The sequence below is a fragment of the Patagioenas fasciata genome, chromosome 13 (assembly GCF_037038585.1).
Source record: "Patagioenas fasciata isolate bPatFas1 chromosome 13, bPatFas1.hap1, whole genome shotgun sequence".
Classification (NCBI taxonomy): Eukaryota; Metazoa; Chordata; class Aves; order Columbiformes; family Columbidae; genus Patagioenas; species Patagioenas fasciata.
This window is the reverse complement of record NC_092532.1, coordinates 1,246,374-1,261,061: the sequence shown is the minus strand read 5'-3', so window position 1 is coordinate 1,261,061 and position 14,688 is coordinate 1,246,374.

Sequence of the window (14,688 nt, the reverse complement as noted above, 5' to 3'; positions counted from 1 at the left end):
GCAAAAGGGTCAGACTCTGTCTGTGAGCATCCCTGGGTGCAGAAGGAGTCCTGAGACCAACTCAGATATGGATGCCTGTTGGAACCGTGGCATTTCTGTGTGTGATTCCAGGAACAAACCTCAGTGGCCCAGTGAGATTCATCTCAGCTGCTGGGACAGGCTCATTTCAAGTGCTCTGTCGCCCTTGCCCATGATTCTGGATTGTGCTACCAAGAGTGACAGCAGAATCAGAGAAGTTCTGAGGTCCTCAGGAAAGGAAGATGTCAAATCCATCTTCAAGAAGGGCAGGACGGAGAATTTGAAGAATGAAGGGGTGGTCAGCATACCTCTGTCCCTGGAAAGGGGATAGGTCATGTCTTCCTGCACCAGTTTCCAGGAACCTGAAGGACAAGGAAGGGATTGCTGAACAGAAATGAGCGGAAAACCCAATGAGTCCCAAGAAATGCTCTGGACCCATTCCAGAGCTTTAGACCCCCAGGAAAGAGCTCAGTGACGGTGCAGCCCATCCAGCTGCATCTGTGTCCCTCACTGAGCAGCACAACCAGTGTGCAGTCACCCCATGGTTCTGCAGGCAATCTGCTCTGCAGAGCATCACTGCCGGTTTGGGGCCCAGTGGGGAGAGTAGGATGGGACCAGGAGCACCAGAGCAGATCAGAGGAGGAATGGGGGAGGTCAGACAGGAGCTGACCTGGGCTGGAAATGGCCTTGGAGAGAAAAATGCTGGTGTTCAACTGCCCCAAGATTATACCCAGAGTTTGGGGTGCAGGGCCAGAAGTCCTTGCTGTCCTGGTGCTTCACCAGGCTTGGGAAGTAGCTGGAGAAGGATTGGTGTCCCCCACTTGCCATCTCTTAGTGCATCATCCGTCATGAAGGGTGGCATGGAAAGCAAGTCTGGGACTCTGTGTCAGGACTTGCACTGAAGAAAGTATTCACCCAGGAGCCACATCATGTTGCTCTGGTACTTCAGTGCTGGTGCTCATCACATGTCCTTAAGACAAACTTATGCACCCCTCTTGTCAACCTTACCCCAAAACTCACCCCTAGACAAGGCTCCTGAGCTGGGGCTAAGCTGGAGAACTGGGGTCCAGCTGTGACCAGAGGAAGGACAAGGCCTGTCCTGGGTCCTCTAAAGGGCTGGCAGCCTCTGTGGCCTCCACCAGAAAAGGCAGCATGCAGGAAACTGTAGACCATCCCCAAGCCCTTTGGAGGCTCCTAAGAAGAGTTCTTCTCTCCAAATATCCAGCTCAGCTTCTTGCTGCATGAACAACCAGGAAAAAGTGCCCAGGACCCTCATTCCAGTCCCCATCTCCTCCACCCTATACAGGAAGTGCTCTCCCTCTTGTCACTGAGGTGGTTCCAGGGACCCAAGAGACATCTGTGGGGAAGAGACGTTGGGTAGGGTTATGGTGTCCTTCAGTGCTCCTCATGGTACCTCCTGCTGGGCTTTGTGTCACTACTCACAACCCTCTGAGCCTGGATGTTCAGCCAGTTCTCAGTGCTGCTAAACAGGAATATGCCCATGAGCACACTGGGCTGCACTGGGAGGGGCGTGGCCACCCAGACAAGGGCACTTATTATCCATCGTGACTCAGCACTGGTGTGGTCACATCTGGAGGCGTGTGTCCCAGTATGAGGTTCCCCATTCTGGAGGAACAGGGAGGAGCTGTCGTGTGTCCAGAGAAAGTCTGGGTCATGTGTGGAGATGCTGAGAGACCCAAACTTCTTTAGCCTGGTGAAGGGGAGGCTGAGGAAACGTGCTGGTTTTACTGAAATTGAGTTAATTTCCTTCATGCATTTTGAACCTCTCTCCTTCACAGCCAGTACAGTCTTTTGTTTAGATTTACTATGACAGTAAATTCCCTGGGATAGAGTTAATTCTGTCTTTCAGCAGCTTTTCAGTGTTTGCCATTTGCTATGAAAGGAATGTCAGAATTCACTGAGATCTCGGCTGTTGTCAGGGAAACCAAGGACTTCTTTGGCCATCCAGCTGGGGATGCAAATTGGCAGGAGGGGTCACAGACAGGACAGCACCGTGATTGACATCCGGGTCAATCAACGAGCTGTTCTCTACCATTAGTGTCATGCTCGGTATAAAGCTGGAGATGCCCTTTCCAGCCAGTTAGTTTTGGTTTGCCGGCTACTTTGGTTGACTCTGTTTGGAGGTTCCATTCTATTGGGAGTTCAGTGTTAGTTCAGTTTTATGGTGTTTTCCTGATTTTTATTTGGCCCTTGGGCCTCTCTGCCTTTTGCACTTTTACTTTCTCTTGCTGGGATCAGCTGTTCAGGACCAGGGTTCTCTCTTATTTGGGGCTGCCTGTTCAGCACAGCTGGAGTTATGTGGGGGATTGCACTGAGTATCATATATTTTACTTTATGTGTATTTTAGTATAAGCATATTAGAAGTAGCAATGTATTATTTTCATTTTTTTTATTATATTTTGTCTAAACCCACAAGTTTCCCCTTCCCTTTCCATTCTCTCCCTTATCCCACTTGGAGACTGGGAGCAGGATGTGAGCAGCTCTCATGGTCTTGGTTGGTGGCTGTGGTAAAACCATGACAAGAAAGTGTAGTAGTAGCTTCAGAAATGTTGAAAATCTCTTTACAAGATGGTAGAGGAAAACAGCATGAGAAAGGAAAACCATCAGAAACTGCAGCTCTGGAGGTCCACAGTGGAGCTCGGGATAAAAAAATGTCATTCTGAGCACAGTGCTGTGGTCATTCAGAGGGACTCTGGATCAGCCACGGCTTTGTGTTTCCAGGAACAGCTGGTGAGGATGGACAGACAGCAGCACAGGTGGGGACACAGTGGGGTGAGAACAAGGTGGGGAAGCACATGGGGTGTCTGCAGCCTGTGGGGAAACAGCCACAGGCCTGGGGCAGTGTAGGAAGTACCATGGTGGACATGGCCAAGGGCACTGGCAAGGTTGGATGTCCCTGCAAGAGCCAAGGTCTTCATCCTCTTGGCTTTGGCTTGTGTCCCAAGGCCTAAGAGGAGACACATGGTTGTCATGGCCATGGCACCCCATTGCCTCCTTGCACCCCCAGGGACTGTCACACCATTGTCCTGCACTGGGCATCGCACTCCCCACATCCCCAGAAAGAGCCTGAGGCACACGTAAGGAACAGGATCTCCCTTCCTAGGGACATGGGGTCAAGGCTTGGCCATTGTCCTTCATCAAACAAACCAAGGGTTTTCTCAGCATCAGAGCTGCTGCACTTTGCCTTTACCTGATGCAATCACAGCCTCCAATTATCTGCTCTAACGAGTCCCTGGGGAGGCTTTGTCAGTAACAGCCCTCAGTGGGGCCCATTAATGCTTCAAGGTACTTTGGAGTTTTCTCTGACTTGGACTTCTTGAGCAGATTCTTCAGTCTGTGCTTGGTATCTGACGTTCATGGACTCAGCACCAAATACGCCATGGGGCTCATTAAAACACAGAAAGCCCTAACGAGCCATGTTTCTTTCAGTAATTTCATTCAAATCTTCAGTACTTGTAGAACTAACTGGAGAGGTTTCAATGGGACACTTGCTGATGAAGATTTCAAAGATTTCATAAAGGAGGGTTATTTCTTTCCAGGGTATTTTCTGTCATTGTTCAGTGTATACAAGTAGTGACAGCAGCATTCTACACTGGACATTGATCCCGAGGGTCTCCTGAAGACATCTGGACAGGCAGGAGAACAGTCCCTTGAGGCTGGACACTGTATGGACAACCTCGCTCCTCATCACCCCTCCCAGTCTGCCGGTTCCCTCATTGGCCACCAGAGACTGCATCACTTTTCCTCGCATCAGACTTCTCCACTGAGCTCTGCAGGAGATGCTGCAGCTCCTGTGCACCAGCTCCACCTGCTCTGCTGTGTAAACACAGCACAATTTAATAAACAGTAAAACATTTTCCTCAGCTGTGTGTGTAAGCTGGATCTGATGAGGTCCACCATCCACAAGGGACATCCACACAAGAACTGGTTTAGACAGGGAAACAGGAAAGGATAGAAATAAACACAATGAACGTGTTGCCCGCCATGTTAATTAGAGCTCTGAAGAATGGGGCAACTTCGTAACTCCCTGAAGCTCAAAGCAGAAACCAGACAGTTGAGAGGAACTGAATGACCAAAGAGCAAGTGGAGGAGAAACCTGAGAGCACAGGGAAGGGAAATGTCCAGACAGTGCTGGAAAGTTGTCCTTTGACAGGGACATTTAATCAGGAGAGGTGGAAACTCCCGAATGATGGGGGAGATGAAATAATAGAGTACTGGTAATAGAAGTACAGGGGAAGACCAGTATATCTTCTCCTATCCTTAGTACACTTCCCGGTAATTCACTTTTGTGGCTTTTCTTTTTTCCTTTGTTTGTTTTAATAAGTAAAAAAAAAAAAAAAAGAAAAAACAAAAAGGAACAAAACAAGACCAGAAATCACACCCAAAAAACACACGCCAAAAAAGCCAAAAAAACACAGCAAACACAAAAAACACACACAGAAAAACAAACAAACAGAGCCCCACAAAAAATCCACAAAACCAAAAAACAACAACAAAGAAGTGCACCTTTCCAGGCAGACATCAGTCGTCAGTTGTGTCACCATGAACAGCCAGTGCCATTTTAGGGCCCCACTGTACCTGAGGTGCTGTCCTGGGATTGGCATCTATCACAGAGGACCTGGGGAGACCAGAGCACCTTGCAATGCAGGTGGAGCCTGGGCAGGGCTTCCCAGGGCATCTACACTGGCACCAGGTGTTTGTGTCCCTGGAGCTGAAGACATTTGTGTCCTAAATCCATGCCCAGTTCTGGAAAAATCTTTCCTTTTCAAACAACAGAAACTCCCCCCAAAGAAAAATGAAGTGTGTTGACACCTTCCTTTGTTTTGGATCTTTGTCTTCAGTTCTTCTTATTTTAATTTTCATTGACATTTACTGACATCTGATGGGTCTGCAGGCATGAAGCCAAGATCATTTTGTGTCTTGCATAGCGCCCCATGCCCTCTCAACCTTCCCTGCTCAGGACTCCTCACACTTTGCCCAGAGCGAGTCACACTGAGGTGTTGGCTGGTTCACTGGCTGAGATGTTGGTTTAGATGGTCACCTACAGCACAGGTGGATCCTGCCCCATCATCGTCTGCTCTGCTCCAGTTAGAAACAGAGCCCAACATCACAATGGGATCATAAGAGAACTGAGGTTGAAGGGACCTCAGGAGTCTGCAGTCCAACCTGTCACAAACTGGGTCACACCAAGGTGTTCAAGCCTTGATCCAATCCGAGTTTCAGCAGGACTAGAGAAGTGATGATCCATTTATACTCGGCACTGGTGAGGCCACACCCCGAATCCTGGGGTCAGTTTTAGGCCCCTCATGGCAAGGAAGACATTGAGTTGCTGGAGAGAGTTCAGAGGAGGGCGACAAGGCTGGTGAAGGGTCTGGAGCACCAGTGTTATGAGGAGCGGTTGAGGGAGCTGGGGCTGTTCAGCCTGGAGAAAGGGAGACTGAGGGGAGACCTTGTCGCTGTCTACAACTGCCTGAAAGGAGGTTTTATCATGGTGGGTGTTGGTCTCTTCTCCTAAGTAGCAAGTGATAAGGCAAGAGGAAATGGCCTCAAGTTGCACATGGAGAGGTTTAGATTGGATATTAGGAATAAATTATTCAGGGAAAGGGTTTTGTAGCAACGGAACAGACTGCCCAGTGAGATTGTGGAGTCACCATCCCTGAAGGTGTTGAAAAGACAGATAGATGAGGCTCTTAGGGACATGGTTTAGTGCCAGATTTAGGCTATGGATGGACTCAATGATCTTGAGTGTCTCTTCCAACCATAATTATTCTATGATTCTATGATAAGTAATTTTTGATATTTTCCGTCTCAGAGGAAGCACATCCCAGTGCGGCATTTAGATGGTTTCTTGGGGAAGTTACTCTCAACACCACCCCATAGGCCTCCATGTCCTCCACAGCGATAGCTGAGGCATTTGTGCTCATTTGGGCTCATTTGCCCCCACAAACACTGTGTGCGTGCTCCCATCTGCCCGCTGTGCACACTCAGACTTCTGACCTAGTCATTCAGAGTCCTTCCACGGAGGGACAAACAACCTCTCTCAGATATGGTGAGAGGACAATAATCAAAATGGTGCTTGCAATGTGCTGATCTGTGACAAATGCCTTGGAACAGCAGCCACAGCGCGTCCAGGAACATGGGCACAGACCAGACCCTGCTCTCCTGGTCTTCCATGTCGCTCCCAGCAGGCCTGGCCATGCAAAATCACTGCTCTGTGCCCCACAGAATCACAGCCTTGTTTGGGTTGAAGAGACCTCTGGAGATCATCCAGTCCAACTCACCTGCTAAAGTAGGTTCTCCCAGAGAAGATCGCACAGGATCATGTCCAGGTGGGTTTGAATGTCTCCAGAGAAGGAGACTCCACACCTGCTCCGGGCACCCTGTTTCAGGGCTCTGTCACCCTCCAAGTAAAGAAGTTTATCCTCATACACAGATGGAACCTTCAGCCTGTGCCTGTTGCCCCTCATCCTATCATTGGGCGCCACTGAAAGGAGTCTGGTCCAACCTTTTGACACCCACCCTTGAGATATTTATAAACATCGATAAGATCCCCTCTCAACTTCTCCAGCTGAACAAACCCCCTCTCTCAGGCTCTCCTCATGAGAAAGATGCTCCAGACCAGTTGTCATCTTTGCAATCCACCACTGCACTTTTTCCAGTAATTCCTTGTCTTTCTTCAACTGGGGAGCCCAGAACTGGACCTAGTACCTCCAGATGCGGCCTTGGCAGGGCAGAACAGAGGGGGAGGATTCACCTCCCTTGACCTGCTGGTCACATTCTTGGCAATGCACCCCAGGTACCATTGGCCTTCTTGGCCACAAGAGCACGTTGTTGACTCATGGTCAACCTGTTATCAACCAGAACTCCCAAGTCCTTCTCCACAGAGCTACCTTCCAGGTCTGCCCCTAACCTGTAGTGGTGCCTGGGGTTATTCCTCCTGAGGTGCAGGACCCTACACTTGCCTTTGCAGAACTTCCTTGGGTTCTCCCCTGTCCAGTCCTCCAACCTGTCCAGGTCTCGCTGGATGCCAGCACAGCTGGTGTGTCAGCCCTTCCTCCCAGTTTGGTGCTCCCACCCTGCACACTCACACACTTCAGCTTTTCACTGGTGTTTTCCTCTCTGGGGCACTTTCCAGCCCAGCCCAGTTTCTCCCCAGCTCTCCCCACCTCCCCGGTCTCACTCCAGCCCAGCCGAGCAGAGAAGCTCCATCTGGACAGGACCTGTAGAATGAAATGGAGGAAACAGAGGTCAGTGACAGTGTCTCTCTGTCTGCCACGCTCAGGCTATCCCGATGACAGGAATCCTTCAGCTCCCTGTGCCAGCCCCGCTCCCCAGGACAGCACCAAGTCCTGACCCCGGGGCTCTTCAGGCAGCTCCTGCTGCCCCAGGGACAGGGCAGCCTGACCCAAGTTGTCACCCACAGGCAAAGGGTTTCTCTTTCCATGTCTGCACACAAACACTGCCCTGCTCTTCTCCTGGGAGGTCCCATCTCCCCGCAGGGCCTTTGCCCAAGGAGAGCACATCCGCTCTGGCCTGGCTGCCATTCCTGCACCCTCTCCCCATGCTCCCCACAGCCCTGAACTGGGGGTTTTGCTCTGTAGATCAAGTGGGCTGTGGTGCCCGGGCTGTGTTGACTCTGCGAGGCCATACTGGTCAGGCTGGGAGGCAGCCCCAGCTGATGGTGGTCACTGCCACTGACCACCTCCCACACAAGCTCTTGGGAGGTCATGGAGGGTGCTCAGAGGGACCCTGCCTTATCCACCATGTGTGTGGGTGCTGGCCACCAACAAGCAACACCTGAACAACCAGCTCGAAGTCTCTTCTAAGCCGCACTGGGACCCTGATCTCCTCACACTGAGCCTACAGAGAAACAAACCAAACAAGAGCCTCTTCAGCATCTGTTACTAGGGAATGTTCTTCAAGGAACTTTGGAAGAAGACCTAACCCTTCAGGCACTGTGCTAAGGAGATGCCCTTGCTGATGGAGTTGCTGTTCTGAGGCCGGCTCTGTCACACAAGCGCCCACTGCCTGTCCTGGTCACAGGACTGACACACAGTACGACTGTGACAAAGCCTGGGGAGCGCTCAGGCCTTACACCAGCACAAGGGCTGAGAAGGAGAGTGGGGAAGTGCAAAGACAACGACTCTGGAAAGAAGAAGGCTGGTGCTGCCTGGCAGAGCTGCTCTGCTGGGACAGTTTCCTCCATCTTCACACACAGACACCTCATATTGAGCTTCACAAAGGTCTCAGAGGAAGGATCTCAGACAAACAATTCATGGAAGGGTCATTTATTTTCTTTACATATACAGAGAGCATGACTTCTCATTTGCAAGATCTTTGACTCAATCTATAACAGTGGACAGAGATGTGGGATGAATAATAACATTTCTTTGTTAGCCATACTATCAGAGTTAAAAAAGCAAACCCAAACAAGTCTTTCCCCAACTGCAAAAAATCATCTACAACTACAAAATATCAAAAACACAGGTTGGACCTGTCATGAGTCATGTCATGAGTGATATGCAGAACATGGAATGTTTAACGCCTTTGAAAAGCATCCAGCCATCAGTTTCCTCAGGGCATCCTTGAGCTCCTGGTTCCTCATGCTGTAGATGAGGGGGTTCACTGCTGGAGGCACCACCGAGTACAGAACAGACACCACCAGATCCAGGGATGGGGAGGAGATGGAGGAGGGTTTCAGGTGGGCAAACATGCCAGTGCTGACCAACAGGGAGACCACGGCCAGGTGAGGAAGGCAGGTGGAAAAGGCTTTGTGCCGTCCCTGCTCAGAGGGGATCCTCAGCACGGCCCTGAAGATCTGCACATAGGAGAGTAGGATGAAAACAAAACATCCAAATATTACTAATACACTAACCACAATAAGCCCCAGTTCCCTGAGGTAGGAGTGTGAGCAGGAGAGCTTGAGGATCTGGGGGATTTCACAGAAGAACTGGCCCAGGGCATTGCCCTTGCACAGTGGCAGTGAAAATGTATTGGCCGTGTGCAGCAGAGCACTGAGAAACCCAGTGGCCCAGGCAGCTGCTGCCATGTGGACACAAGCTCTGCTGCCCAGGAGGGTCCCGTAGTGCAGGGGTTTGCAGATGGCAACGTAGCGGTCGTAGGACATGATGGTGAGAAGATAAATCTCCGCTGAAGCTAAAAAGACAAACAGAAAGAGTTGTGCAGCACACCCTGCATAGGAAATGACCCTGGTATCCCACAGAGAGTTGGCCATGGACTTGGGGAGAGTGGTGGAGATGGAGCCGAGGTCAAGGAGGGCGAGGTTGAGCAGGAAGAAGTACATAGGGGTGTGGAGGTGCTGGTCCCAGGCTATGGTGGTGATGATGAGGCCGTTGCCCAGGAGGGCAGCCAGGTAGATGCCCAGGAAGAGCCAGAAGTGCAAGAGCTGCAGCTCCCGTGTGTCTGCGAACAGCAGGAGGAGGAACTGGGTGGTGGAGCTGCTGTTGGACATTTGCAGCCTCTGGGCATGAGGACCTGTGCAAGGAGGAAATGACAGTGACAAGTTAGGGGAGACTTCTCAGAAGAAAATAAATGTGCTGTTTCTCACTGAAAACCCCCTCCACAATGGAGGGATGTTTCTGCTCATTCCTTTCTACCAAGTGAGAAAAACAGTTCATCACAGTTTAAAATGCAGTTGGGCATGCAGTTTCCATGAACACAGCTCTGGGACAAAACCGCCTGAGTTGGTGTCAGAACAAAAACTGACCCACACTCCCACCCCAACCCCAGAGAGCAAGAGCACCAGGGACACGTGGAGAAACAGGGAAGGACACTGCAGTGCTACCAGAAAATAGAGCAAGGACAGAAAGGCAGACGAGCAGGCTGTGGAACCTTCTCCTTACCCGGCTGTGCTGATGCCACTCAATGACACTGTAGAGCAAGTACTTTTAGAACCTTTTTTGTGTACCACGTTCCAGGAACCCTTCACCTGGAGGTCCAGCTGCTGAGGTGGAGACTCATGACCTGGACCCCATGGCTTTGGGGCAGAGGCTCTGCTGGGGAGGAGAGGAGACCAGGGGGTTGAACTGGGAATCATTTGCACTGCACGAGATGGCACGGAGGGTCCTGAATCCCTTCCCCAGCATTTCTGGTCCATCTCCCTCTCCCTGCCCATGTCTGTGCTGCCTGCAGCTGTGTCTCTGTCCCTGGGTCTGCTCCCTGTCAGTGTCACAGACCCCGTCCCACCCGCTGTGTGCTCAGCTCTGTCCTGCTCACACCTCCTGGCACTGCCCAGGGGCAGCTCTGTGTGTGCAGGGGCTCAGGAGCAGCTCAGACAAGTCCTAACGAGAACTGGGGTCTCAGTGTCTTCTCCAAAGAGAGAAATAAATCCTCATCTCCCACTGCACACCCAGACAACCAAGAGTGGAAAACTGAAAGCACAGAATCCTTCCCTTGCAGCTGTTGCTGTCTTGATGTCGTTGTTCAGAAGGACCCTCTGCCATGTCTGTGGGGTTGATCTGGAGCCCTGAGCAGCCTTGACCCACACAGCACCCTTCAACCCCACAAGCTCCCTGCCTGCCCTGCCGGGTGTCGCTCCTTCCACCCACAGCTGCTGCCATGGGATCTCCCTGGGCAGGCTGAGCGCTCACCCTGGCAGGCGGCAGAGTCCCTGTCCCGGCACAGCCCTGGGGTGCAGGGACCCTGCTCTGCAGGACAGCCCTGGGCACCCCTGGGTGCTCACCCGGCTTCACAGCTGTTCAACACTGCCTGACAAGAGCCCCCTCCTTACAGATCCCACCAGCTGTGTCTGTGCCAGTTTTAGGAGATGCCTCCAGGAGCTACAGCTGCATTGCCCTGCACCCAGAGACTTACCATGGCAAGGGCTGCAAAGGTTTCTCCTCCAGTGAGCTCTCAGTCATCCTCCCAATCCTGACCACCTTTAATCTCTCTCTGCCTTGCTCGTCTCCCTGAGATCCGCAGGCAGAGCCCTCAGCCCTGCTGCGCTGTGCAGAGGAGCTGCTCCTGGGCAGAGCTGTCTCTCTGCAGCGCTGCCGCTTGCCAGGAGCTCCCTGTGTCCCAGGAGCCCAGCCCAGCTCAGTAGCACAGGAGCAGCCCAAGGCGCTTTAATGACCCCTCTGGTGGGTTTGGTGCTGAGTCCATGAACCTCAGACCCTGAGGGGAAGCTGATGAAACCTCTCAAGAAGTCAGATTCAAACTCCAAAGTTTCTTGCAATGTTAATGAGTCCCACTGAGGGACACTACTGAGGAACTGACCCCAGGGTCTGGTTAGAGAAGAAAATTGAATGCAGTGACAACAGGTCAGGAAAAGCAAGGTGAAGTTCTCTTAGATGCTGAGTAAATGTGTATGTGTCTCATTAGTCAAAGGGACAAGCCCTGACCCCCAGCCCTGGGAAGGCAGATCCTGTCCATCACTGTTGCCCAGTTCCCTTCCTGGACAGTGTGATGCGGGGCTGTGCAAGGCCAAGGGCAGGACTACGGTCCCACACCTCCCAGGGTCCTGGCTGGGGACAAGGAGGCCATGAGGCCCCTGTGCTGGAAGGACAAGGTGTCTCCTCACAGGCATCAGAGGTGCAGACAGCAGCCATAGCCAAGGAGAGGAGGAGCTCATGTCTGGTGGGGGCTTTCAGCCTCTTTACATCCCTTGATCATCTCCACCACAGCCTGTCCTGTGCTGTGGCATCCCCTGCACCTCTTTCCCTGCAGGCTGCAGACATCCCCCCTGCTGCCCCACCTTGCTCTTGTCTGAGCATCTTCCTCCCTTTGCTGAGATCTCTGCATCCTCCCCAGCTGTTCCTTGAAGCACAAAGCCTTGGGCTGATGCAGACTCCCTCTGCTGACCTGCTCCACCACAGCACTGCCCTTCCAGTCACATTCCTTCCTGCTCATCTCCAGCCTGGACCTCCCCAGCTGCCCTTTGTGCCATTATTTCTTTCTCATGCTCTTTCCCACTATGCAGAAAACCTCCACCACCTCTGAAACCACCCTTCAAGCACTCTCAGGCTACTCCTGCACTGCTGCAGCCTCCCCAGCGCTGCTGGGCCAAAGCAGCCCAGGTCCCTCAGCATCCCACACCATGTGCACAAGGTGCTGAACCTGCCTTGGCACAGCCCTGCACTCTCCAGTTCCTCCCTGCTTCTCCAGACTGGGAAGCCGCACACTGGCACACCCCCGTGTGTGTGGGGTCACACCAGTGCTGAACCGAATGGGATGAGAACTCCAGGTGTCTGGGTCCCCACGCTCCTCCTCATGCAGCCCCGTGTGCAGCTGCCTTGTTCATGGTGAGCGTGCACCACGGGCTGGTGTGGGGACCTTGGAGTGCCCAGGCCCTTCTCCTCAGGGTCACTGCTCAGCGTGTCAGGTCCTGCTCTGTCCTGATGGATGGGGTTATTGTCCCACCCTGATACAGCACTGGTCACTTCTCTTTGTACAACTTCAGAGCTTTCTGCTGGGCGAATACCAGATATTCACAAGGTCTGGACTCTCCCTGGACTGAAGCTCCATTTGCTCAGCTGTTAACGTTTTCATGCAGATGGTTTATCCTGATGAGGGTTTCTCTCCCAAGGTAACAGGATAAGGAGCTACAGGACACTACAAATACCATCTCCTGGAGAAACTGTGGGGTCTTGGGGATCTGCTACTCATAATGTCAGAGTTTTGGACTCACAGGGGTAGATTCCCTTTTTGTGAGAGAACAGCAGGAATGCATGAAGTTCAGCCTGGGGACAGACAATGTCAGCTGAAGTTTGAAGAGTCAGCATGAGAGAGCAGAACAACATGGGCAGTGTTGTGGTGACTGGACATCAGCTACTGACTCACTGATGAGGAAGAGGAATTAGATGAGGCCTCCTTCAGACAAATGAAAGAAGCCTCATGTTTCCAGGGCAGTGCCCTCGTGTCAGACCTGAGATATCCCAATATCTGCACGGTACCAGCCATCCAGGAGGGGTTGGAGCTCATTGACAGCATCTTCCCGACACCGGTGACTGAGGAGTCAGTGGGGTGAGGTGCCCTGTGGGACTTCACACTTACAAACCACAAAGAGTTGGTCAGGATGGAACAGTCAGGGATGGGAAAGGGGAGCTGAGGCTCCTGGGAGATGATCACAAGGCCAAGAGCAGGATTTCAGGAGAGCAAGTTTTGGCCTGCTGAGGGACCTGCTTGGGTCCTATAGGATATGACCTTGGTGTCTGCAGTGCTTTTCTCTCACATCTCCTCCCTCCTCTCTCCCACCTGCTGTTGTGCAGCGTTTTTTACCGTTTCTCAAATACAATATCCCAGAGGTGCTGCCAGCATCACTGAGTGGCTCAGATTTGGCAAGGAGTGGGTCCATCTTGGAGCAGCTGAAATCGGCTCTGTCTGACGTTGGTCAAACTCCTGTTATCTTCTCAGAGAGGTGGAACTGTAGCACATCCACACCCACCCCAGTTCTAAGACTTCGCCATGTAAATCCTGTTAGATGTTACAAACTACTTGATCATAGAGAAGAAATGGAAAACATCTTCTGTCAGCAGCCTTAGGATGTCTCCAGTCAATTAGCAGGTTCCTATGGGGAACTTTAGTTTCCCTGACATTACCTGGCCAGGCAAAGCTGCAGGTGCCAACAGTTCAAACGATCTTGGGCCAACATATGAAGATGTCTGCCTGGTGGGCCAAAAAGAGAGGTGCTCGCCTAGATCTGGTATGGAATGAAGAAGGAAGAGCTGGTGAGGGATGTCAACATCAGTGTCCACCTTGGCTGTTGTGACCAGGACACAGGGGGTCCCAGACACCAGAGAGGAGGGAGGAAGGCCAGCAGCAGAGCACAGGCTGGTGGGCTCCAGAGGAGAAGACTTTGACATACTGGGGAATGGTGGGCAAAGTAGGAAGTAGGTCTGGAAGTAGGAAGTAGGTCTGAAGGGTGAAGGAGCTCAGGAAATCTGATCAGACTTACAGGGCAGCCTGCTCCAAGCAAAGAATTTTCTCTGCAAGTGCTCATGAAAAGAAGTATTTATGTCATTGAGGGTGCTTGTCTGAATTGATGGAGCTCCAGGGCAAAAAGGCAGCACACAGGAGGTGGGAACAGGGGAAGCTGCAAAAGAAGAAATTTATATCATGGATGTAGGAATGATGGCAAAGATTCCCTGGGCTTGATTCTTGAACGGGAGTCTGAGGGCAGCAAGACGAGCTGACATTGCTTCATTTGCAGTAAAAGAACAGACACCCTGTCTAGATCATGGGTCTGCTACTGAACTTCGTAAGAGTAGAATCAGACAGGACTGAGGTTCTTCATGACTTCTTTGCCTCCATCTTTTTCAGCAAGGTTTCCTGGGACTTTATTCCTAAAGGAGAACACCCAGGAGTGGATTGGGCTCAAGTCAGGGGTGACCTGAACAAACTCAGACACCATTACAGAACAGGAGATGGGTCATTTGACCAGGTCCTTGAACACAAGTATCACTGTGCTGTGTCACCTGAGATTCCCAGGAACACCTTCTGGTCCAGAGGAGTATGACCCCTCTTGAGGTGTCCTGGCCTGTCTCCTCACTCACATGGTGATTTAGGCACCCACTTTTCCATTATATTCAGTCAGTCAGGAGACGCTCCAGAACAATATGAACATGAAACTGCTGATACCACCTGTTCTGGAAAGGGAGGGAAGGGTGAGCAGGGAAGGAAATAGAAGAAATG